The sequence below is a fragment of the Budorcas taxicolor genome, chromosome 15 (genome assembly GCF_023091745.1).
Source record: "Budorcas taxicolor isolate Tak-1 chromosome 15, Takin1.1, whole genome shotgun sequence".
Classification (NCBI taxonomy): domain Eukaryota; kingdom Metazoa; phylum Chordata; class Mammalia; order Artiodactyla; family Bovidae; genus Budorcas; species Budorcas taxicolor.
Genome location: NC_068924.1, coordinates 24,061,585 through 24,086,386, shown reverse-complemented (window position 1 = coordinate 24,086,386; position 24,802 = coordinate 24,061,585). Strand labels below are relative to the sequence as shown.

Sequence of the window (24,802 nt, the reverse complement as noted above, 5' to 3'; positions counted from 1 at the left end):
TTCAGATCTTTAACTCACTTTCTGGCAAAACAAAGCAGAACTGACTGTTTACGTGTAAGTGCATTTGAAGTCACAGACCACTAACTGGGCTGGAGACAGAAGGAATGCTTCTTAGGTGTAGGAACACTAGGAGGGCGTGTGCCATTGGCAACCCAACTGCACCAACACAATACGCGTTTTACACCCTGACAACCAAACGTATTTGAAATATATTTTATAACCGCTGAATCCCTAAGGCAAGGAGAGAAGCTGTGTCATTGATGCTTTTTTCCAAAATGGAAGACCAAATGAAAGATCCGGACTGTCTCCCTACTCTCTCCAAAGCTGACCCCTTACCCTAACACACGCGCGCGCGCGCGCACACACACACGCACACACACACACACACACACACACACACACACTCTTTCACTCACTTGAGTCGACAATGCACAGCTCTAAGAACCATTAACTCACCAGCAGGCTGGGTCACAAGACAATAGTATTATCCATTAGTTAAAATACAACCCCACGGAGACTGAGATTAAAATGCTTATTTACTGTCGGCCACAGATATGTTTCTTGTTGCATTTTGCTTTATTGTTGGAAAAGCATTTATCAGGGAGGATCAGGAGTCTGGAGAGAACGGAACTGGTGTGAGCCAGGTACCCGGAGAAGAGATAATCTAAACAACACCTACACTTCCTTATTATAAGCTATACTCCTTCTTTTAACTGACCACATCATAAACATTCTAAAATAGATTTATGACCTACATGTTCAGAGGATCAGAGTTATCTAGCTCCCTTCTTCAATGGGGGGGAAGAAAAAAAAAGGCTGTGAGACCTCTGTTTAGAAGGGCAATTCCATACTTAGAAAAACTAAAATCAATATCTGTTGTAGCACTTCTCTCTCCCCCTCAGTAAGATCGTGGTTGTTTTAGGAGGATACAAGCTTCTGAAATGCAGCCTTAACAAACAAAACATTGCTCAACTGTTCCAGAAGCAGGTGTCATAAACAAGCAGCCACATGGCAAACATATTGATTTCCCAGTCCTTATCTCACGGCAACCAGCGCTCAGTTACCAGGCTTCTTTAATATGTAATTTACTGCAGGGGAAGGACAGCAGGGCCCAGGATGTCTGAAATATTTACTGGAGAATTCGGTGGTGGCATGGAGGCTTCCCACAAGGGGTGGCAACATGCAAGCAACTATGAATCCTGGCTTGAAAACCACAGTTGATCATTAGCATTTCCAAACTGTTGAACGAAAAGGCTTGACCCCACCCCTCTCTTCCTAGCCAACAACCCATGACTTTGGCACCATTGATCTTCATCAACTATGTTCAGGCTCTGAAAACCTAGTTCCCCGCCGCCGTTATTTACATACGGACGTTTAACTTCTGCCAAAACACTACAAATAAATTACCTTTTATCTGTTAGATGGGTTATACTGGACCCTTCACTTGCTTCACAGTCCACCTGACTCAAGACAAAAATAAAGAGGACCCCGGCAGGGTGCGGATTTCAAAAGCTCCCATGCCTCGTGAAAGTGTCGGAGTGGAGTTGGTTTTTTTTTTTCCTTTTAATTTAAATCAGACTTCTTACATATCCCAAGCTGCAAAGCACCAAAAAAGATCCAACGCTAATTAAAAGCAATCAATGTATGGTTACATTAAGTGGGAAAGCAGTTCTGTGTCTGGCGTTAAAGGTTGTAGGTTTAAAATAAACCTAGAAATGCCAAAGTTAAGCATTTTCAGATCAGCGCCAAGGCGCCCACACGCCTGGTACTATATATACGGCGAGTCCCGTACCTACGCATGCTGGCCATTAAACCCTCAGACGCACAGAACGAGGCTGCTGGCTGCAACGCCACCACGGGGTAGAGGAAACTTCCATTTCCAGAACTGATATTTTCATCCTGAGATGCTAACTTATTTGGGCATAGATTTTTTTCACTGTGAATTTCCTTAGGAGTTTTACATTTTTCATTTAACTAAAAATCCAACTAAGAGGGGCTGAAAAGTTTCTGCTCAGAAGCTCACAAAATTCTCTGGCTATGTCTGCAACCCTTGGCGGGGGATGAGACTCACCACAGATGGGGAACAGAAAGCTTCTAAAAACCTGACCACACAGGTACAAAGTCAAAAAGCATAAACACCTCTTCCACAATTTTCAGAAATGTTGCAAACCCAGAATGAATTTCCTTCCTCACTGAAACCTCTCTGTGTTTGTAAAACCACAGACATTTTAAAAAATTATTGATGTAGAATAAAAATTAAGGGGGGGAAGATTTTCCTCAGCCTTCTCTCTGGGAAGAGGTCAACCAGAGAAAGTATCAGAGCCAAAAAGGGGAGACTTTTCTAGAACCACATCAGAAACAACACAGGGCCTCAGCAAGTAATCGTACCACCTGAGAGGTAGATGAAAGTATTTTATCCTGCTGATAACAATACTGATGGTTTAAGGGTGCCAGGCTACTGGCTGATAATCAATACTATATCTAGGTAACTGTTTCTTTAACATTTAGCAGAGAGCTTTTAACAGTATGATAACCTAAGTGTTTTCCAAGAAATTTTGTTTCAAAAGCCAGGTATCGCAATTAATGTAAATTTTTATCATGGTAAAACAGACATTACATTAGGATGTACTATTTTAGCTATTTTTAAGTGCATAAATCAGTGCCACTAAGTGCACACAATCACCACCATCATCCATACACAGCATTTTTCATCACTCCAAACTAAAACTCTGTCCCCATTAAACACTAACTCCCTACTCCTACCCCCACCAGCCCCTGGCAACCTCTATTCTACTTTCTGTCTCTATGAACATGCTTCTTATAAACCTAGATACTTACAAACATAGAAATGGAACCACACAAGACTTACCTTTTATGTCTGGCTTATTTCATGTAGAATAATGTCTTCAAAGATCAGCCATGCTACATCAAGGGTTATGTGTCAGAACTTCCTTCCTTTTTAAGGCTGAATAATATTCCATTGCATGTATTTACCACATTTTTATCTATCGATTCATCTGTCAAGGGACACTTCCACTCTTTTGTTATTGTGAATAACGCTGCTGCTAACATGGGTGTACCAGTTATCTGTTTAAGTCCCTGCTTGCCATTCTTTTGGGTCCATACCCAGAAATGGAACTGCTCATGAAACACATTTTTGTTCCCTTAAAAGGAATCTGTTGTTTGTGTTTTGGTCTCCAAAACCTTCATCAGAACCAAAAAAAAAAAAGTCAGAATCAATTTGGAAAACTGCAGTCAACAGTGTTGCTAAAGCAGAAGGCCATGCAGAGAGTGCCTCAGACGTTACAAAAGTGCCAGTGAAGTGCGACCCCGGCCACAAACTGGGAGCTGCAGTGGAAACCCTGCACTTCCTCGCTTGAGGGGTGAGAGTTTCACGTTCAACACCAGAAGTGCACCTGAATACAGGAAAGATTTGTAGAGTACGAGGATTGTAGCTCAACGCTTAATGAATGATCTGAATATGCCATTACTGCCTGGCACCTTTATGAACTAACAGTGTTAAAAACTCAGGCGTATTTTTCTGACATGACCTTATTTAAACCTGCTGGAGACTTACTGTACCAAGCAGCATGTGAAAACTAGCATGCTGACATTTCAGGTCATGCAAACATGCAGGAGACTTCCGAGGTCTGTTCTTCAGCTCCCAACAGCTTAAAACCTTAAAATGCCAAGGTAAAAAAACTGCATGTATATCTTTTAGGATACACATGTTCAGAGGTGTGTCTCACCACAAGTCAAAAAATCATAGACAATCCAAACTCTCCAAATTAATGAAAACCCAGACATTAGCTTTCCACCATCCAAAGCCTGGCAACGTATTTCAGCTCCATTGGAGATAAAACAAGAGACAAGGGGAAAGGCAATTTTAGGTTCCTCCAAGGGAAGTCGCAGCTTTAATATTAAAATGGCCCTGGGATGTTCAGACTATGAGGAATTTACTTTTCATAGAGTAAACTTTTCTTTTAAACTCCCCCTTTTTTTTTTTTTTTTTAAAATACAGTGTCTTAAGTAGATCTTTTGGAATTTACAAGATAAATACTGGTAATTTGATTCTTATCTTCTCTAAATCCAATTCTAAGCCAATTTTGTGTAAAGGACACTAATTATAGCCTACAGGGAGAGAAAAGGTAACCTATCAGAGAGAATACATTTGAAACATTTAAAAGGCTATGGGACCCTGAAAAGTTAAATAGATTTCAAATCTACTGGAGTAAGAATAATAATTAGTTAAATGGAAATTATTCTCAGGCCCTGGTCTACTTACCATGGGCCCTTCAGAGTCTTGTCAATACAGCACCCAAGGGCGCTCAGGCTAAAGGGACCTGGGATTACCCTACCACTGGCCTAGGCCTGGCAGTGGCTTTTTAAAGACCCAGCCTTGATGAGCAACACTACAAGAAAAGAGGTGAGCAAATCGATCTTCCTGCAAAGGGCCGAGCTCTGCCTTGTTAATGGGTCTCCCCCTCCCAGCTCCACATCCATGCGGAAGAAACTGGTTGCATAAAATGCTGTGCTTTTCCAAACTCAACCCCACAGACGGCAACACCAGGGACTGGGGGCTGTGTGCATGCGCATGGCCACTCCCACCCCTTCCCATTGCTTTTCTTGGCCTTGATCACCAGAGACAGTCATGCTACGAGGATGCCATAAACCCCACCTGACAGCTTTAAGGACGCCAGGGCGGGCAGAGAGGCCCCCGGCCCCTGTGGAGTTGAGCCGCCGTGGCCCGCAGCCTGGTGCAGTCGCTGTAGGGCCCTGACTGGCTCTGGGCTGAAGGAACCCAGACGGGTGGAGGAATCAGTGAAACCCTCGGAAGGCCTTGGCTTTGGGAAACTCTGGCTCCCACTCACTGACACCCAATGGGCTGATGGCTCGAAACATCTCACTAGAATAGCTTTCATTTCAGGACCCCTCCAAGCACAGAGGCCTGTGGACCAGGAGCCTTGCGTACCTGACTGAGGGCTGAGCAGATGCGAAATCCCACCCCATCCCACCCAACGGAAAAAGGGCACCTTCTCTAACTCATAGAAAAGCACTGTGTGGAGTGCTGGCAGCCAAGTTTGAGCCCACACAGAGACTTCCTGAGCAGCAATGGCTCTCGGGAGGCCCCTTTCCATCGTCTGCACACCCAAGTTCCCCCTCTGACTCCCAGACGCTGGGTGCCCAATCGGTCACAACACTGCAAGTCATGGGGTGGCCTGTGCCCTCACCAACCGTAAAGGAAACTAAACCTTTCTGAGTGGCCTGTGTGAATGAACCAACATCTCAGACTACTACTGGTGGACTCATCAGGTATGCCGCTGCTGCTGCTAAGTCACTTCAGTCGTGTGCAAATCAGGTATGCTCTACTGCAAAGTCCAAAAATATATTTTTAAGGGCCGATATGGCAATGGCAGCCCACTCCAGTGTTCTTGCCTGGAAAATCCCATGGACGGAGGAGCCTGGTGGGCTACAGTCCACGGGGTCGCAAAGAGTCGGAGACGACTCAGCGACTTCACTTTCACTTTTCACTTTCATGCATTGGAGAAGGAAATGGCAACCCACTCCAGTGTTCTTGCCTGGAGAATCCCAGGGACAGGGGAGCCTGGTGGGCTGCCGTATATGGGGTCGCACAAAGTCGGACATGACTGAAGCAACTTAGCAGCAGCAGCATGGAAGAATTTAACCAGAGAAGGGCTTCAAGTCTGAATCAATGACATCATCACTATTTCAACTGCAGCAAGACAGAAGGAAAAAGTGTCTCTTGACAATGCAAGAATCATCCAGAACCATTCCTCATGTATGGCAGATAGTCCCAAAGAGCTAGTGTGAGGCCTTTTTTATAAACCATCTAGAAAATGGATGTGGGTTAAGTGGTAGAAATAAGGTTCTCCATGTTTCTTACAGATTAGTCCCTCAGAGAAGGCAGGCAGCAGAGAAATCAGTGCTGGCAAAGAGGGAAAACCCCCTTGGCTGTGTCTTTCCAATCTTTTTCTCCTTTCAGCTGGACAGGACATAGACATGGCCTGAAGGGTGAGCACACAGTAAGGAGATTTTCTGAGGCTCCTTATAATTCCGTATTAAGGCTCCACCACCCTTATCTGGGCCTTTTGCTCACTCCCTCGAGGTGTCTTCTTGCTTCTGCTTGTGGCTGTTTATTAACTGCCTCTTGGGAAGATGGGTGAGAACATGAGGGGGTTGCCCCCAAAAGAGAAGCTGGGGTGGTAAGTGTAAGGGGGAAGGGGGGTGCAGAAAACGAAAGCCGAGAGGAAGATGGCCCCTCTGTAGCTGGGGAATACCAGCTTCCCCAAGTGCACGACCACCCAGGGCTTCCAAATGTCCCGAGGCTCTCTAAACAGGCTTGAATGTAACCATTCTGTGCCACTGCTAATCTGTGGCCCTGATTTTTGGTTCTGGACATTCAAAGATAGAATTAAAGGGCAAAGGCAAAGACATTTGAGGCTTCCACACCCATCTGGACTCAACCACTGGAGTCACAGCAGGTCAATGAAGAAAACACTGTCAGGCTTCCAGAATTTACCAATGCAGGGTAGGTACTTGTGGTTTTTTTAATCTCCTTTTAACAGGTAATTTTGGGGTGGGGTGTGGTATGTGTGTGCTTTCATCTGTTCTACAATCTCGTACCTTAATGTTTTGAATGTTCTTCTGGAAAACTTCTCTTCCCTTGATCACATAATGCAGACCAGAGGGTGTCAAGTATGAAGAACCCCAAGAGCCAGGGAGGATGGAAGGAAGGTTGGGGTCCCTACAAAGCAGGGTCCCAAACCTGGCTCCTCAGACTGAGAAAGGGACTGTGGCTGGTTAGTTTGAAAGAAAAGAACCCTATGTGAGCCAACCACACGTGTTATCTGACCCAGACGTTACAACAGTCCTATATATGAGGTAGATGCTATCACTGCCCCCATTTTACAGATGGGATTAATCAGGGGGAGGCAAAATCAGGCAACGGCAGCTACAAGAATGCAAAAGCTCATGGAAGTTGACTCGCTGTCCATGACATTGCTCTTTGGAGAGAGGAGAGTGGGGGAGGAGACTGGGGTCCCCTCTACACTTTACTCCCAACCATACCTTCTGTGAGACGAGGGGCCCACTAGGAGAAACCCTGAGGAGAAAGGAGGCTCTGCTACAATAAAATCGAGAGGATCAAGACGTGTAGTGCCTGCCTCTGCCCCCATCCCCAGACGGCAGAATTAGCCCTAAGGAGCAGCCCAGGGCTGTCTCCACACGCACAGGCTCAGAATCCCAGCGGCGACCCTCGCACTCTCGCCCTCGGCGCGCCCAGGCCAAACGGCTGGTGACAAAAAGCCCTTCAGAGCTCCGGGTGCCCCCACCTTTTGTAGCAAGCCCTGGAAGGCCTGAGTGCACAAACACAGTGCCCTTTCACTGCAGCCTCTCGGGGCTCCCGTTTCACTGGGGCCGTGAAAGAGAGTACTGTAAATAAAAGAGGCCTGGCTGACCTGTCCCAGCCCCAGCCCTCCGGCTCCTCGACTGTAACAGAGCTGCCGGTCAGCAGAGCCTCAGGGGCTCTGCATGGCCCCACACCCACTGGGTACCACGGGGCAGGAAGACCCTGGCTGGTGTAGGGGTGTCAGGGAGGAGGGGTGCACAGGCCTGGCCAGTCTCAGTGACTTTGAGGCATTTAAGCACGTGTATCAGTGGCTGCAGGAAGATCAGCTCAGAACACCAGTGCGTGACTGGCTGAGGAGAGGGGGGAGGGGAGGCCATTTGGTTTTGTTCTCTTTGTCCAGTCAACTGGACAAAAGCAAGGAGAAGAGGAGTGGGCGGAGAGACTGGAGTCCACCCTGATCACAGCCACAGGACACCGTCCCGGGAAGCTAGAGAAGCAGAAAGGAATCGTCTCACACTGGGTGCAGCCACATAATTACAAGAAAACATCAAGCAAAGAAAGAAAGATAAGATTAGGAAAAAGGAAAAAGGCACAGGGAAGTACAGAAGTAGCAACCCAACTCTCATACACAGAGACAAAGGCCAAACCCCACACGGGAGACGCTCAGCCCAGAGCTGGTCAGCAAGGCACTGACGGAAGTTGGCACAAACAGGCTAGGAGAATTCACATCCATTCGCTATTTGACGGAGCTTAGGGGTTGGCAGGGAAAGACACGAGAGTATGGTGAAAGGTTCTTTATTAAATGCCTGTAGCTTGTCTTCTCTGCAGCCAGGTAGGAGGACAAAGGCGTAAGGACCCTTAACCACCCCAGGACACCCACTGTAATTTCCACTAACTCCACCTTGGGAGGGAGGGGGGGATAAAATCAGAAACTTGGAAGACAAAACAAGTAAGCAGAAACAACAAAGTCAGATACATTTTGCTTAAACTTCCCACAAAGATAAAACGCTGCAGGGGAAAAAACAAAAAGGCAGAAAGAATCTGAGAGTTTGGTAGAAATATTAGTTATCTTATGAGAAAGGGCAGACAGCCATGGGGCACACACCCCTATCTCAGCCAGGAAAGCCAAGGTCTCAGACCTTTCTCACTGACAGCCCAGGGCTGGTCCACACGGCATCTAAGAAAATGAAGTCCTTTTTTAAGTTTGCCAATGAGCTTCCCAGGATGGAGAGACCATAAAGCCTGAGTCTCTAAGCCATGGACAAGGAAGTCCTTACCCAGACCTCAGACAAGCCCCACACAAGGCCTCAACCACACAGGCTCTCCAAAACTACCTTCTGACCACCGGAAAGTCCAGGCATTTCTGTGATGTGGAGCTGGCGGACAGGAGCCCGGGAGCTCTCTGGCTAGGCCACGCTTCCCTCCTTTGCTTCCCAAACCACCAACAGCCTCCCAGGGCCAGCGAGGCAAGGCCTCAACTCAGAGAAACCCCAAAGTTCAAGAGGCTACCCTGTCTTCCCACCCGCTCTCTGCATCAGGCCCCTAGAAATAAAGCAAGGGCATTCTTCCTGGCCCTCTCAGGTATCGAATGACAAGAATGGCTTCACCCCATAGAAAATATACCTCACCAGGGAGACAGTACCTCATCCACAACCATCCACAGCATGTCACAGCAGGGGACGGAAGAGAAGATCGGAGGAAGCCATGCGGAACAACCTAAGGGCGCTCCATCATCCCGGGCCTTCAGGTACCTGCCCGTGAAATGGGCACCAGACTATCAGCACCGCTTTTAGCACCGAAGGCCACGAGCTGAACTAGATCATCTCTCTGTGTCCCTTCCAGATCTAAGATCTTGATTACAGGAACAATCTCAGCAACAAACAAGAGCCGCCAAGTGACCCAGAATCAGCCATTTCCTGCCCCAAGCCTGGCCGGATGCCCCAGGGAGGCCGCAAGTGGAGTTATAGGCCTGCACCTGCCATCCGGGTGCCTATAAAACCCGTGGACCTTTACAATGCAAACACTTTGGGACTCACTTGCCAAGTCGAAAAGGACAGAAAAGGGAAGGAGCCGTCCAGCCTCCCTGCCCCTCTCATCTCGAGATCTAGCTCATACCTACACCAGGTTCGCCAGGCCAGCAGAGAACACACAGCGCTCTGGCAAACTCAGGTGCAAAAGGACGACTCCCCAGCGAGCCCTTCAGGACGGGAGCCAGATGGTCCTCCCCTCTGCCTCCTCACCAGCTAGCTCAGCGGCCTCTGCCTCTCCCCATCTATGTCTAGTCTGGAATGGGGACGATTTCCAGTAGCCGAGAGCAGGCTGATCCCTACCCCCAGGTCTTGGGGATCAGAGGCGCCCTCTACAACTCAACGCATGGAACACATCACAGGTCACCACCTTGTGCCAGGCTGGGCGCTGGGAGGAAGAAAAGAAAAAGCCACAGTCTCGGCGCTCTTACTGGAGCGACGGTACGGAATTCAATGCAGTGCTACCAGAGTGCTCACCAGGCGAGCAGGTGCAGATGAAAAGCCCTTGTACGAGTCCTTCCCTTCAGGATCAGCCCCTCCCAGGCTCCCCTAACCCACAGGGAATCCCCAGCGGAACCAGCGAATGTCCACCCCCTGGGCGCTGCCACCCCTCCCAGCAAAGCTCTCCCTGACAACTCTGCTCCAAGGACTGTGGTCCACTGGAATGTGGGTCTCCTCTCGGGGTGCTGGAGGGCGAGGGAAGAGGAGGATCCAGTTGCAGGGCTCGTGGCTCTCGGCCCCGGGGGCCTGCTCATTGTCACCTAGTGGGTAAAGGCAGGTGGCTGTGCACTGCATGCCTGCGCTTGAACAAGGCCCTGTATCCACATTCCCAGCCACCTCCCTCCTTCACACAGCGTTCGCACACCCCAGCCCTTGCTGCTGCCTGGCCGATTCCTGCCATAATAAAGATGCCAATTAGGACAAATTTGGCACTAATCACAAAAGGGGTGGGGGAAAGCAGACAGAAAAAAGAAAAGATAAAAGAAAAAGCTCCAAGCAAAGATAGTTCTGTTTCGACAGTCCCCAAGCCTGGGCCCACTTTCTGGGTTTTCTTTTTACTACCGGCTTTGCCTTGATGGCTAACCCTTAGCTGCTGTTGTGATTGTTCGGTCGCTAAATCATGTCCAACTCTTTGCGAGCTCATGGGCTGCAGCATGCCAGGCTCCTCGGTCCTCCTCTATCTCCCGGAGTGTCCACTGAGTGATGGACATGCTATTTAACTATCTCCAACTCCTATGGTTTTTTCCAGTAGTCATATATAGACGTGAGAGTCAGACTATAAAGAAAGCTGAGCACCAAAGAATTGATGCTTTTGAACTGTGGTGTTGGATAGACTCTTGAGAGTCCCTTGGACAGCAAGGAGACCCACCAGTCCATCCTAAAGGAGATCAGTCCTGAATATTCATTGGAAGGACTGATGGTGAAGCTGAAACTCCAATACTTTGGCCACCTGATGTGAAGAGCTGACTCATTTGAAAAGACTCTGATGCTGGGAAAGATTGAGGGCAGGAAGAGAAGGGGACGACAGAGGATAAGATGGTTAGATGGCATCACCGACTCAGTGGACATGAGTTTGAGTAAACTCTGGAAGTTGGCGATGGGCAGGGAAGCCTGGCGTGCTGCAGTCCATGGGGTGGCAACGAGTCGGACATGACTGAGCAACTGAACTGAACTGAAATAAACCCTTAGTACTACACTCCAGATATTCAGAAAGCTCAGCCCACCCATTTCATAATAATGCCACCATCCATCAGACAACCTCCAGTTCACTACGCAACAAGATTCATGTAACACTTAGAATATCCAGGGCATGGCACTGGACCTGGGGGAAAGAGGAGAGGAGGAGGGATGGCCAGGGAACTGAAGAGCACCCAGATGGTACTCAGAAAGGGTGTCGGAGGGAAGAAATGAACAGAAGTGGTGATAATAAGCATCAAGATTTTTCTATGCCTCTTTGCATGGGAGGTTTCCGAGGGCATCTTATTTCCCACTGGCAGCCAAGGGGAGGATGCACCCAGAAAGGCTGGGAGGAGATAGCATTTGTGCTTGAACTTGAAATCTCTGGCCCTGCTGTGACGAGTGGAGAAGTTACAGCAATTGAAGGAACGAGTCTGATGCAACAGTAACGTGTACTGGGCCTCCATGTGCTGGATGATGGGCTAAAAGGTTATAGCTCAGACATGAAAAACACAGTCCCTCCGCTTCAGGGGCATATGTCCTAAGGCACGTGCTGAGAAAGGGAGGAAGCATAGGGACGTAGCTGGAATCTAGGATCCCCAATGGCTCTGGACACCAAGCTAAGAATTCTCCAGTTGCTTCAGAAAGAGGTAACAGCCACTGTGGGTTTTCAGCAGAGCAGCGGCATGCTCAGAGCTCTGATCAGGGGGATGTGGTGATAAGCCACGGTCAGGGGCACTGCAGGAAGGCTGCCTGGGAGGCTGGGATATCCATCCGATTGAGAGGGAGGAGATGAGCCAGAGAGGCAGGGGACACAGACAATGTCACAGTCTGAAGAAGCGGGCAGAGCCCCTGGCAGAACTTGAGGACACAGAGGAGAAGATCCCAGAGGGACAGTGCTGAACTCAGCCCGTGCACACCAAGTTCTAGTTTCTGGCAGGACTGGTGTACCCAGCAGGCAGCTGGAAAGGCACATGTGCAACACAGGGAAGACAAAAATGCTAGCGACCGAGATCCGGAAGTCTTCCTCAGAGAGCAGACCACAGAAACCATGAGATGGTCAAGGAGGAGGCTGGAGAGAGGAGATGCAGCAGGGACAGCATCTCAGGAAACACCTCCACTGTGGCGCGGCAGGGCCGCCTTCAGCCACCGCAGACCCACAGTGACAGCCCCCACCCGCCTCTGCTGTGAAGAGGAGCTACCAGCACTTGGCAGACGAGGAAGCGGGCCCTGGGGACCAAAGTGTCTGCCCCTCAGCAAGAGGCAAAGACATGCGGAAAACAGATAACCAACAAGGACCTACCATATAGCACAGGGGACTGTATTCAGCATCATGTAACAGTCTGCAGCTGGAAAGCATCTGAAAAAGAGTGTGTGTGTGTGTGTGTGTGTGTGTATGTGTGTGTGTGTGTGTGCGCGTGCGTGCGCGTGCGTGTGTGTAACTGAATCACTTTGTTGTATGCCTGAAAGTAACACAACACTGTAAATCGACGACACTTCAATTTCCTCAAAAAAAAAAAAATTAATAGAAAAGTTCACCAATGACGATTTTTAAATAAAGGCAAGCAGAGATCCTGCAGAAGTGCATGTAGTAGATCACACTGCCTCTAGGGAGGGAGCTTCCGGAATCTTGAGGCGGATGGGCGGGGGGGGGGGTTGATGTTACAGGGTCCAGGAAGGTACACTGCTTTCGAGAACTAGGAGGTCACAGGCAGCCTTTGAAATAAGAGCGCCAACACAGTCACCCTGATGAAGGCTGGATGGAGATAAATCAAGGAGCATCCTGGGGCAGGAGAACCTAAGTCCAAAGCTGAGGAGAGGGAACCTGGAAGCTCAAGGATTTCTGCAATAGCACCTGGGACTTCCGTGGTAGCAGAGCGGACAAGAATCCACCTGTCAATGCAGGGGACATGAGTCTGACCCCTGATGCAGGAAGATTGCACATGCCGAGAAGCAACTGAGCCGGTGAGCCTCACCTACTAAAGCCCCTGCACTCACAGCCCACCCTCCACAACAAGAGAAGCCCGTGCATGGCAACCAAGAGTGGCCCCCTGCTCACCCCAACTGGAGAAAAGCCCCCAAGCAGCAATGAAGACCCAGCGCAACCAAAAATAAATAAACAGAATTACTTCTTAAAAACCCCAGCACCCACTCCCATGGCTGGTTGTGAGGATGAAGCATATTCACGCTCATGAACGGCTTACTCCAGAGTGGGTGCCCGCTTAGCTGTAATTTATGGAATCACTGCTGTGTGTTCAGCAAGGCATCAGGTAGTTGAGGGGGAGAGGATCGATAAACCATGATCACCACCCTCACAGAACCTGTGCGGTGGCTGGGGAGACGAAACACGAGCCCAAACAGCCTGGTAAGAAGGCCGTGGAGCTTATTGTGAAATGCTGTATATTTAGAAATGCTTAGAAACACTTGTCGGGGCAAACTGGGGTGGGGGTGGGGGGCGGGCAAACAGTGAGAAGGGGCTTCCACAGAGGCCTGACTTGGAGAACACAGAGAAAGAGAAGGACAGCTCAGGTCTGCCAGGGGTGGGGGGGGGGGGGGGTAGAAAACGCCCCAAACAAAAGCACTTTCATTCCAAACCCTGCTCCCCTGGAAGGCCCAGGGCTGAGTTTGAGCGGCTGCGTCATGTTTGCCAAGAGTAGCGATTGAACGTGAGAAAGGACAGGTGTGCACCAGGTCTAAGGGGGCCCATTCAATGTCGCTGACCAGGCGGCTCCATGAGCCAGTGAGTGTCGCTCAGTCGTGTCTGACTCTCTGCAACCCCGTGGACTGTAGCCTGCCAGGCTCCTCTGTCCATGGGACCCTCCAGGCAAGAATACTGGAGTGGGTAGCTATTCCCTTCTCCAGGTGATCTTCCTGACCCAGGGATTGAGCCCAGATCTCCTAAATTGTAGGCAGATTCTTAACCACCTGAGCCACCAGGTAAGCCCCAAAGAGACAGTTCTCTGTCCCAAAGTGGGGTGCGGACGGTGGGAAGGAGTTAGGATAGGAAAGAACTTTGGGGGAAAAGCCAGCATCCAATCAAGGCTGCTTGTAAAGCTCTACACCACTTCCATCCCACTCCCAAATACTCAGAGAAGGCTGGATAGCAACAGAGTGGGGTTAGCATTCTGAGCGACTTCACGGCCTCTCCTCTCCCAGGTCTGTCTTCTACGAAAATCTGAATTACCCAACCTCCAACCAACTCAACCTTGCCCAGAACTGCTAGCCTGGCATTCAAAGAGCTCCAAGACCTGGCCCCGATCCATTTTCTCTGCCTGCCCTTCCATTCATCCTGTGTCCATCCCCCACTCCCGCTCACTGAGCTGTCTGTGGGCCACCTGCCCAAACACATACACAGTCACCTTTTCTCACTCCCCAGCTAGAAATGGCAATATCTATCTCTACTTCTCCAAATCCTTGCCATCATCCAAGACCAGCCAAATGACACCTCCTCCGTGAATCCCTCCTGAAGCTTCAATCAGAACTGTTCAATTCCTCTCCTGTGCTCCCCTAGTATCTCACTAATACAATAATTGAGCGTATGTCTGATAAACACACACAGAGCCATATACATGTGTGTGGCTATCATGTGTTTACTGTGAGCTCTTAAGAGGCTTTATTAACAGCTATGTGCTACCTCACAGCACTTGGTAAGCACCCAGCACACAGCAGGTGCTCAGTAAATGTCTTTTGAATTTGAATACCCATGGCTAAATCCTCAGTTTATTAGGGTGTTATTTAAACTATGGGTAACAATCCATTAGCGGGTCTTGATTAACAAATGTTATATGAAACAGAAGAGATAAACAGAAGAGAAAATATCAGCGCCCGTAAAATATAATACAGATACAGTTCTGCTGAACCTTCAGTTTCAGGTATACTTGTGTTAAGGCCTGGGCCTAGATGAAAAATGTACCTGTTCTGTGGACCTACAGCCTCCATTCTAGGATAAACCAGCAAAGAAAAAAGCTGGTTATCACAGGTTTCATCCAAAACATAACTTCCAGAGAATTCCTGGGGGGAAAGGGGTCACTATCCATTCACTCGCCCTTGACTCCTCAGCTTCAGAACAGAATCATCATGGCAGGGTTTTGGAATTCAGACAAGAGTCACTGATCATTCTGGTAGGTTCTCTAGACTCGCCCACCAAGGCAGGAAGACCCAACTCCAGGGCAGATCTGTAACTGGCTTTATGACTAAAAGGGGGAAATGTACAATTTAACCCTTGGCTAACCAGACCACACGCCAGAGCGGCAGTTAATCTAAACATTGTATTTTAAACCCAGAAAACAACATTTCTAGAAGACCCAGGATCAGCCTGCTCCCAGGACTGCTAACTTGGGCCCCCTTGGAGAAGGGCGTCTGATCCCTGCTAGGCTGCACAGGGCTCTGGATGCCTCCCCTTCCTGACCCTTCACCCCTCCTTCTCCCCACTCATGTCTCATCAACTCTCTCACCCTCATCTCCACTTGCTACCTGGGAATCCCGCAGTCTGGCCACACATCTCTAAACTGGTTCAAAAGTCTCCCTCCTCAGAAGTGCTTATCCCTCTAAATAATGAATTTCCCAGTCCTAATTAATGCAAAGAAAGGGATGATATACATTTCTCTGTTGCTTTAACTTACAGCTAGTAAGACACTTTGAGGGAAGAGCAGCCTCTAGCTAAAGAGTCAGATAAGCTAAAATCAATATAAGCCACCACCTCGAATCTTTTAAATCATCATCTGCCCTCCCCTGACTATCCCTGAGCCAGACCCCTGAAGTGGGCATGGAGCAACCACCAAGCCTGCAAATGACCATCTATTCTACCTAATATTCAGAGAGATCATCTCCCATCCAACCCTTCATTCCTGCTTCCCCCAGTGACCTTCCCCACAAAAAGAAAAATCACTGCAGTCTCTGGGAGCAATCAGACAGCCAAGAACAAGGGAAATAACCTCAGGGCAGCCAGAGGAAAGAACAGAAGGCAGACACTCCGAAGACCCATTAATAGAAGTATAACATCTCAGACAACAGAGGTGAGTGTCTGGTTCTTCACCTGCTCATGTCAGTGCATACGCTCCTTCTGATGTCTGCAGTGATATAAAATTGACAAATCTGGAAGCACCTAAAACAGTGTTATGAGAATGGTGAAGTGAACTAAAATCATAGTATATGGTAAACCACTGCCTAACTAAGGAAGACAGGTAGCTATCTTACAAAGATCTCAAAGGCTGTGGCCCAGAGTCTCTGTGACTCCAAAGAGCAGAAGAGGTGGTGGGGCCGTAAGAACTCTCTGGAAGAAGCATTGGCTGCTCGGGGAACAGCAACATCCCTGTCCTGAGGGGTCCATGGAGAGACTCCGTGGCATGGAACACATGAGAGCCTCAGAATGGGGGCTGGCCACCAAAGTCCCTTCTAGCTTATCACCCATCACAACAGGGCAACGCCAGAAGCCAGGACGCTACACCCCATCATCCTTTCAAGAGCGGGGGACACACACTATGGCTCGCTTATCCATCTTAAAAGTGGCTGGGGAAGACGGAAAGAAGAAAGCAAGCAAAGTACAATGTATTTTCTACCGCGGCTCCCTGGACCCAGCCCCTGGGACAGTAGAAAAGCTGGCCTGGGGTTGAGGTTCCAAGACGGGGGCTACTAGTCAAGTTGTCATTGTTGTTTAGTTGCCAAGTCATGTCCTATACTTCCACAAACCCATGGACGGTAGCCCACTGGGTTCCTCTATCCATGGGATTTCCCAGGCAAGAATACTGGAGTTGGTTGCCATTTCCTCCTCCAGGGGATCTTCCCAACCCAGGGACTGAACCTGCATCTCTGCACTGGCAGCTGGATTCTTTACCGCTGAGCCACCAAGGAAGGCCCCCTCCGGTCAAGCCCTCAAACCGAATTCTCCAAGCTGGCCTCTGGGGACCCGGGGTATCAGGCAGGGAAGGAGGATGTTTTTCCCGCCTGGTTTAGGAACTGCTTGTTTTCTGTCGTTTCGGGCTATGGGAGGTAGGTGCCAAGCAAGACTGTCCCCCTTTCAGCTTCTCTTTTTTTAAGAAAGACAAAGGAGAAAAACAAAACAAGCAAACAGCCGTAGCCCAAGCCCAAGTGTGCACTGTGGGCGGCCTACATGAGCTTCCTTTATCCAACCACAAAAAGGCATCAGTGGAACCAGCGAGGGGCCCTGGAACGGCCTTTCCCAGCAAGGGCCCACTCCTCCGTTGAGGTTAGCAGTTAACCAGGGGCCGGGAGCCGCGGGGCCAACAGACCGAGCTCCTCTTACACAACGCAGCCCTTATCTCCCCCAGCCGCTGTCGCTCTGCAGACGCGGGCTTCGGCTGCAACCACAGCCCAGACTGGCCCACGGGAGATACCGGCCCTCCGCTCGCTATCAGGCAGGCAAGCGGGGCGATGGACGGTTAGGCTGAGCTCAGACCTTCAGGTTTCTATTAAAAGAGTGTCAGACAGCCGGTAACAGTCCGGCTGGCCAGCTTTTCGTGGTGTCGTTTCCTCTGATCCCAGGGCTGCAGTCCCCTCTCCCCAGGGCCTCTCCCAGCCCCTCCGCCCACCAAGAAGAGGTGGCAACGGTCCATTTCATGTCACGTCATTCCACCTTGGTAGATGCTGGGTGCAAGACACAGGGAGAGGGGCTGATGATTAACCGTTAAACAAACTCCTTTGCAGACCCTGAAGGCAGAAACAGAGCCAGGGTAGCTTGGGAGCCAGGACACTGGGGGACAAGATGACCAGCCTGGACAGCTCGGACCTTGTCACTTTCCTGCTCAAACACCTTCAGAGGCTCCCAACTGCCCCAGGATAAAGTCCCCGAACTAACAACAGTTACGTTTATTGAGCAACTACCTTGGTCCAGGTCCCGTGCAGAATGTGTTAACTGCATTATCTGAAATCCTCAGGCGAGCCCCCATGATATCCCGCATGATAACCCCACCGTAGGATGAGGAAGCCACAGCTGACAGTATTTCGGGCATGTGGCCAAGATCGGAGTCTACACGCGGCAGCACGACAACCTGTCCTCAGGCTGCCGGTGTTCTCCCCACCCTTCCACCCTACCTTGTCCCCTTCCTGGTCTGGCACTTTCTGGCACCCCCACCTGACCCCAACCTACCATTCCAGTATTAACCACCCTCATTCCAGCCAAAGAGAGTTGTATTATCCACGATCCCAACATTTACCACAATTGCAACCCCACAGTTTTTCGGAAGAACACTAGCTACATTTCTCCCCCATCCGGAAAGCCCCACAAAGCCAGACCCTCTGTTGTCTTGTGTACCACTGAATTCCAGGGGCCTAATCTGGGGCCCCTCACACAGTTAAGTGTGCAACAACAAAAAAATTTTATTAAAAATGAATCCCTCCAGGTGGAAGGCATTTCATCTCAGAATTGCCTTGTGGTTTTTTTTTTCCTGTATATCTGCCATAATCTGTCCATTTTCTACTTTCTCTCATAGTTATCAACCTACTCGTACACATTTGCAGTATTTTAACTCAACTGCTCAAGTTATAAGCTCCTCAAGGGCAAGTCCCGGGTCTTACCAACACTCAAAACCCCAAAGCAGTACACCGCCTGCAAATCTAAAGAATTCAGTGCACACTAGTCTACTCAGCCTGAGCAGGAGAGAGGTTAATGAGCACCCCACAAGGCCAGTCACCATGCCAAAAATCCACCCCACACAGCCAAAGATCTGAAACTGCCCTTAAGTCAGATTCTATTCTTATCCTCCTTTAACTCCTCCTTGGTGGTAGAAGCAGGGAGCAGAACCCAGCAGTCACAGGGAGGTTTGTGAAGAAGGAATTAAAGTAGGCAGGGACATGGATTCTAGTCCTTACTAATTTGCTACGTGGCCTTGAGTGAATCACAGAGCCTCTGTAACCTCCATATCTTACATCCTAAATGAGCATGCCGAAATAAACAATATATGGGTCCTTCCAGGTCTATCAGTTTACTGATTACTGGTCACCTTGAGAACCCACAGCTGGGAGGCAGATGAGGGTTCTGAGAGCTTTCCTTCCACAACAGGTGAAAAGAGGGGTGAAGACTGGGGGCGCACAGAACCCCCCTTGCACCATTCCTCAACCTTCCAAAAATAAGCAAATCCTAGCGAGAGAATAAGCCAGTCTCTCTCGTTAGGAAGGATGACAACCAGGATTTGAATATGGATTGGAAGTAAATAAAAGGGAGAAAGCAGATACCGAAATAGATTTTCAATAACTAACTTCCCTCTGGTTAAACCTGAATTTTTTCCCACATATGTATACTTTCACAGATTCAGTCGGGGAGCGTTCAAATTAGCACCACCTGGCCTTAAATACTGCGCAAAACACATAGTAAGCATTTTGCTTTTATTTATGTCATCAATGGTTTCAATGGAATGACTCATCCTTCCTCTTTAACACTCGGTCCTAATTTGTTTTACTATAAATAATGTAGAAAGCGAGGAGAGAGAAGGAAAGGGTCTGAGCGTTGCCCCCCTCTCTGACCCCCTGCACAGCCAGGTCACAAAAGATCCAGGTCTGATGGACAATCCCAAGGTGAATGGAACTGACTGACAGCCAGTGGTGGTTCCCACGGAGAGGCAAGTCAAATATTCCTCCCTCCAGCCTCACGGTGTTGAGGACAAGTAAGGATGTCAGAAAAGGGGACTAGCCACGCTGAGGAGGTGCTGGGCACCAGGATAGGATTTTAACACAGCAGCTCCTTTAACCTTCCCAAGAGATGGAAGTCAGGATTCACTGGGGCCCCTAAAGCCTCCTGTGCCCATCCCCTTGGAGAATATATATGCAAACTCAATCTATTCTTCTTGACTTCCAGCAACACTTGACTCGTGATGGGCTAGATTTTTTTTTTTAACACCAGAAATGCCTCTTGGGAGCCCAAACTCACAGGAGGCCAAACCACAAATGCAGAAACACTCCAGCAATGAGATGAGTCTGTCCCAGGCCTCGAGGGGGTGGGTGAGGGTGGGGGCGCAGTCAGTGGCAGCGACTCCTTCAGGGTCATCGGTTGGAAGTCACAAGTCCCTTGGCCCTGTTCACCTCCCACACAAGAAGTAAGGCCCCATGCACCCTGGGCTGAGCTGACATGCCCTCTCTACACACTCTCTCCAAAAATCTGCCTTCACAGTCACCCATGTCATCACATACTATATTCGCCAGATTTGTCACTGAATTATTTCGACCATTTCCAAAAGTCAAATCTACCCTCCCAGAAGACGAGGCATAAGAATGTGGCACAGGCTTCAGAAAGGATTCCGAAAGATTTCCAAAATGCCTGGGGCCTGGGCCACATCAGAGGATTAAGTGACCACGTATTAGATACAGAAGCTTCTTTACAACAGCAAGTAGCACTTCCCAAATGGAGACCTCCATATTCACTATGCGCTCAAATTTGTTTGTTTGCTTAATTACTAAGTCACGTTCAACTCTTTTGCGACCCCCTGGACTCTAATGCCGGAGTGGGTTACCATTTCCTTCTCCTGGGGTTCTTCCCTACCCAGGGATCAAACCTGCATCTCCTGCGTTGGCAGGGGGGTTCTTTACCACTGAGACACCTGGGAAGCGCTCAGATTATTCATCTATTATTTCACCTCCTGACTGCTAGCATAAGATCAGTCAGTACTACCTTCCACTTAGCAGTGCCCAAAACAAATGATTTCACTGGTTTCTTTCATCGTTGCTCCCTTGGGCCAAAATAGAAGGCTTCTAAGGGCTAGTTCTAAGGCTCAGTAGTGCCTATTTACACAGTGCCTTCTCTCTGTTACACCTTTTTTTTTTTTTTTTGGCCATACTATGCAGCTTTTAAGATTTTAGTTCCCTGACCAGGGATGGAACCCAGGCCCACAGCAGTGAAAGCATCAAGTCTTATCCACTGACCCGGCAGAGTATTTCCTCTTTAAACATTATTTTATCCAAATAACCACCTAAAAGGTATACTGGCCACATTTTTTTTTTTTTTAAAGAGAACAAGGAAATAAGCGCACAGAAAGGCCCTTATTTGTAACTTGTTCGAGGCATCCAGCTAGTAAATCTGGAGCCTGGGTTTTCATCCAGGATGTCTTACTCTGAAGTTTGCATTCTTCCCATCACTGCATATCATTCCTAGAGAACACCACTTCCATCACCTCCCAGAGAGCCTCTTTCCTGCCACCCCCACCCCAATTCCTGGGCTGTATTTCACTATCTTCAGCATCTCCTGGACTTTGTGCTCACTGTTTCAACTTCCCAGTAAGTCTGTCCCCGTAGATACCCCTGCTCTAAATAGCACCCTCTGTGATCTGCAAACATTACAAGGACATCAAAACAAAGCTATCAGTTGGGTTCCAAGCCTTAGCAGCCAGTCCAAACTCTTTTGTTTGATTCTCAGACAGCTTATTGACTAGGCAATGGGGTCAGAAGTTTTCACCTCGCTTCTTCCCCAACCAGGCACTCTGCTTAAAGCAGCAAATTCAGGGCAGGTAGGAAAAGTCCATCCCTTGAAGATTTCAGATTTACATATTTTTAGTCAGCACGCATTACTTATCAGCCTACAACCTGTGGGAGGGGGAGAGGATGGAGAAAAAGACAGGAACTAAAGAAGCAAAGATTACCTACACCCTCTCCCATCTTGTATGAACACGGGCCTCGACAGCCCACTCAGTGAATGTTCTCAGAGGCTGCCTGTCCACACGGAGGGGGAGAAAGGCAGAGGAGGGCAGGAAGCTGATAAACTGTGATAAATGCAGCAGCTGTGTTTTACAAGATACCTGTTTTCTGCCGTCAGGTCCCCTCACACGTTTCCACCCCGATCTGAAAGAGGGTCCGAGCTCCCCACCTGGTCTCTCCTGCCTCATTCCACCCCTCACCCTGACCCCAACAGTTTATCTTTGCATATTGGAAAAACCGGCATTTATCAAGTAATCTACTCCTCACAGATTGTTAAACAGACCACAGGGGTTATCAGTGGAGTTGATATAGGAAGATAAACAGCAATCTCTTATGCAAATAGCACTAAGAATATAGGACTGGCCACAGGACAAAATCGGAATTTAGGAGAACATGCATCTTAACACTTTTCCCTTGATTCCAACCCTCGAAACCCACAGGAACGTGGAGAATATTCCCTGGGTGGATTTCCCTCTCCTGCTTTTCAGGGAGGGGCAGGTGTGTGTGTGTATGTTGGTCCAACCTGCTTTGAAAGAGTGGTGGCTTCATATCTAAGAGATCCTTCCATGGCTAGAATTCATGGCCCAAACTTTCTCCTCCTTGCAACAGCCATTTCATTTTTCTGGGATTCAGAACCATTGGAGTGTGCTTTGTTCAGAAAGGTTGAAAAAGGTATTCTCCAAGGTGAGAGTAGGGGTCAGCGGGCAGCAGGGGAAAAAAAATCCAAGGAAAACCAGTAGTTGTGGGTTCTGGACATCATCCACGGGACCAGCAGATACAGACTACCTGCCCCCGGGTCTGGCAAATCTGCCTTTGCCCAGAAAGAAGCAGGCCCGGCTGGCATCTTTTCAAACCCTTCTCGTTATTTTAAGGGCAAATTTGCATCAAGTACCAAGAGGTGAGTGGCTCCAAGTGACAAAAGAATTGCACTCAGACGGATGGACAGACAGAGCAAGCTGCTTCTCACACCAGGCTGTGGGCTGGGGAGGGGGAAACAGGAGGATGACAGAATCCAGGGCTGGCCAGAATGAAAGTCTGAATGGAATAGGCTAATTTACACAGGAAGTAAGCACTTACCAGACCCTTCATCTCAACACACAAAACCCTCCGCCATATCTGGAAGCAATTACATCCAGTTAACATGATCTGCTTGCCACTAAAATTAACTGCAAACAGAAATATTTTTCACTTTTTGCAACAGGAGATGCCAAGATTTGGCCTATCCCCTCCCTCGAGCCATTGAATCTGGCTTCTGGGGAATATTTAGCAGCTACTCAGCTCAAAACACAAAACCCACTCTGTAGCTGTCAGGACACAAAAAGTAAAATAGTGGATAATTATGAAGGGGGGAAGGAGTAGGGGGCGCCGGTGGCAATGAAAACCATTGTGCTAGGAACTGAGGAAGGGGCCAGCCCCGGGCCCTAAATGGGTCTGCAGTGCTCGAGAGTCCAGCCCTGGTTTTCCACGCTCAACTTCAAGGAAAGAAAAATGTTTTTAGAGTCACTCGATTTAGCAGCGGCTTCACATTGTTTTTAGGTACCGGCTTTATCCCTTCTGCCAAGGGGACGGGGGTGGGGGTATATAAGGAGGTAGACTCAGAAATGTTAGCGGATCCTTAATTTAGCAGAGAATCGAGGGGACAACTGTCACGATTTCACTTTTGCATCGAACATTTCCAATCCCTACGCTGCGAACGCCCTCAAAGCAGCTTTCACCTGCTCCAAGAGGGGCAGGAGCCACTGTTTACGTAAAAGGATGGAGAGAGGATTGAGGGGAGTAAGAACGTCCTCCCAGAGTGTGTGTGCCCTGCAACGACCCAGGGTCCCACTCCCCAAAACTCTGGGTAACAGAGAGTTACCACGGTCATCAGTTGCCGCCACTGCTGACCACGGCTGTCCTTCACTCTGCACCCAACCACGCAGTCGGTAAGAACTTATTTTTATTTTTCCTTGAACTACTGTCAATGATGCCGTAAACGCCGGAGACGGAGGGACAGGTCTGTTTCTCAGTTCCAGAGGCGTCCGTCCCAGCCCTCCCTCCCCCGCCAGGCCCACCCTTTCCTGGCGCCCCTGGTGCAGTTCACCCCTTTGTCACCAGGGGCCTTTAGCAAGGCAGCAGCAGCAGCTAAAGTGACGGCCTATCCTTTCGCCAGACAACTCACAAACGCCTCTTCTCAAAGAGTCAGGCCAGAGTTCACCTCGAGAATGAGGTCAAACGCTGCTGTGCTCCACAAATGTCACATTTACAAACGTTACTCACAGGTTGAAAAAGACAGGAGAAGCCACCTAAGCAGTCTTTCCGTAAAGAGTATAGCCTGTGATGAGGGAGAGAAACGGTCTTGATATTCGAAAAAAGTACTCTGCCATTCTCTTCCGTTTTTCAAACCATGTTATGATGAGCAAAAAGGAAACAAGCACATCCCTCCCGACACTGTGCCCTGAGACCAGGCCACGTGCCTGGCCCGAGGGTCCCGTGTGCACTGTCCTAGGAACATCATCATGGCAGCACACGGGAAATTGATGTTATTAACTTCCCGGTGCAGATGAGGAAGCAGGTGGCTGGGTATCTATCGCGGAGCTCCAAACAGGCAGAGAATGGATTCAAACCCAGGTTCATCCTTCCGCAGGCAACAAGCACCCCTGAAGGTGCTTTTCCGGGAAGGAAAAGCAAGCAAAGTGTTCTCCTGACGTTCCAGCAGCCACTCCACTGGCCAGCATGAGGGCTCTGTCCTCCACCCCCCAACACCTAGGCACACACCCTGAGCTCTGTCACCACACGGCCGCCCAGGCATGGAAACGGTTAAGTCGCCCTCGCTGCATAAATCAAAAGTTCAAGGCTGCAACATACCACAATGATTCCCTCTTTACATATGACAAGAACCAGAGAGGGGCTGAAATCCCAAGCATCCTGAGCGGGGTCTCCCCAGCCCGCACAAGTTACACCGCCAGGGTCAGGGCCGAGGACCTTTAGCGGCAACATTCATTTCCTGAACAGGACAAGTTCTCCTGACCATAAAGCTAATAGGAACTTCCTCGCACGGCGAGCTCCGGCTGACAGGGCTACTTGTCACTGGCCACGCAGGAGGAGAGCG

General features: G+C 49.1%; 1 protein-coding gene across 2 annotated transcripts in view; it reads right to left on the bottom strand.

Annotated features, from left to right (window-relative positions):
- ZBTB16 (zinc finger and BTB domain containing 16) overlaps positions 1–24,802 on the bottom strand; it is a 198,256-nt gene that overhangs the window by 158,770 nt on the left and 14,684 nt on the right. The window lies entirely within an intron of this gene.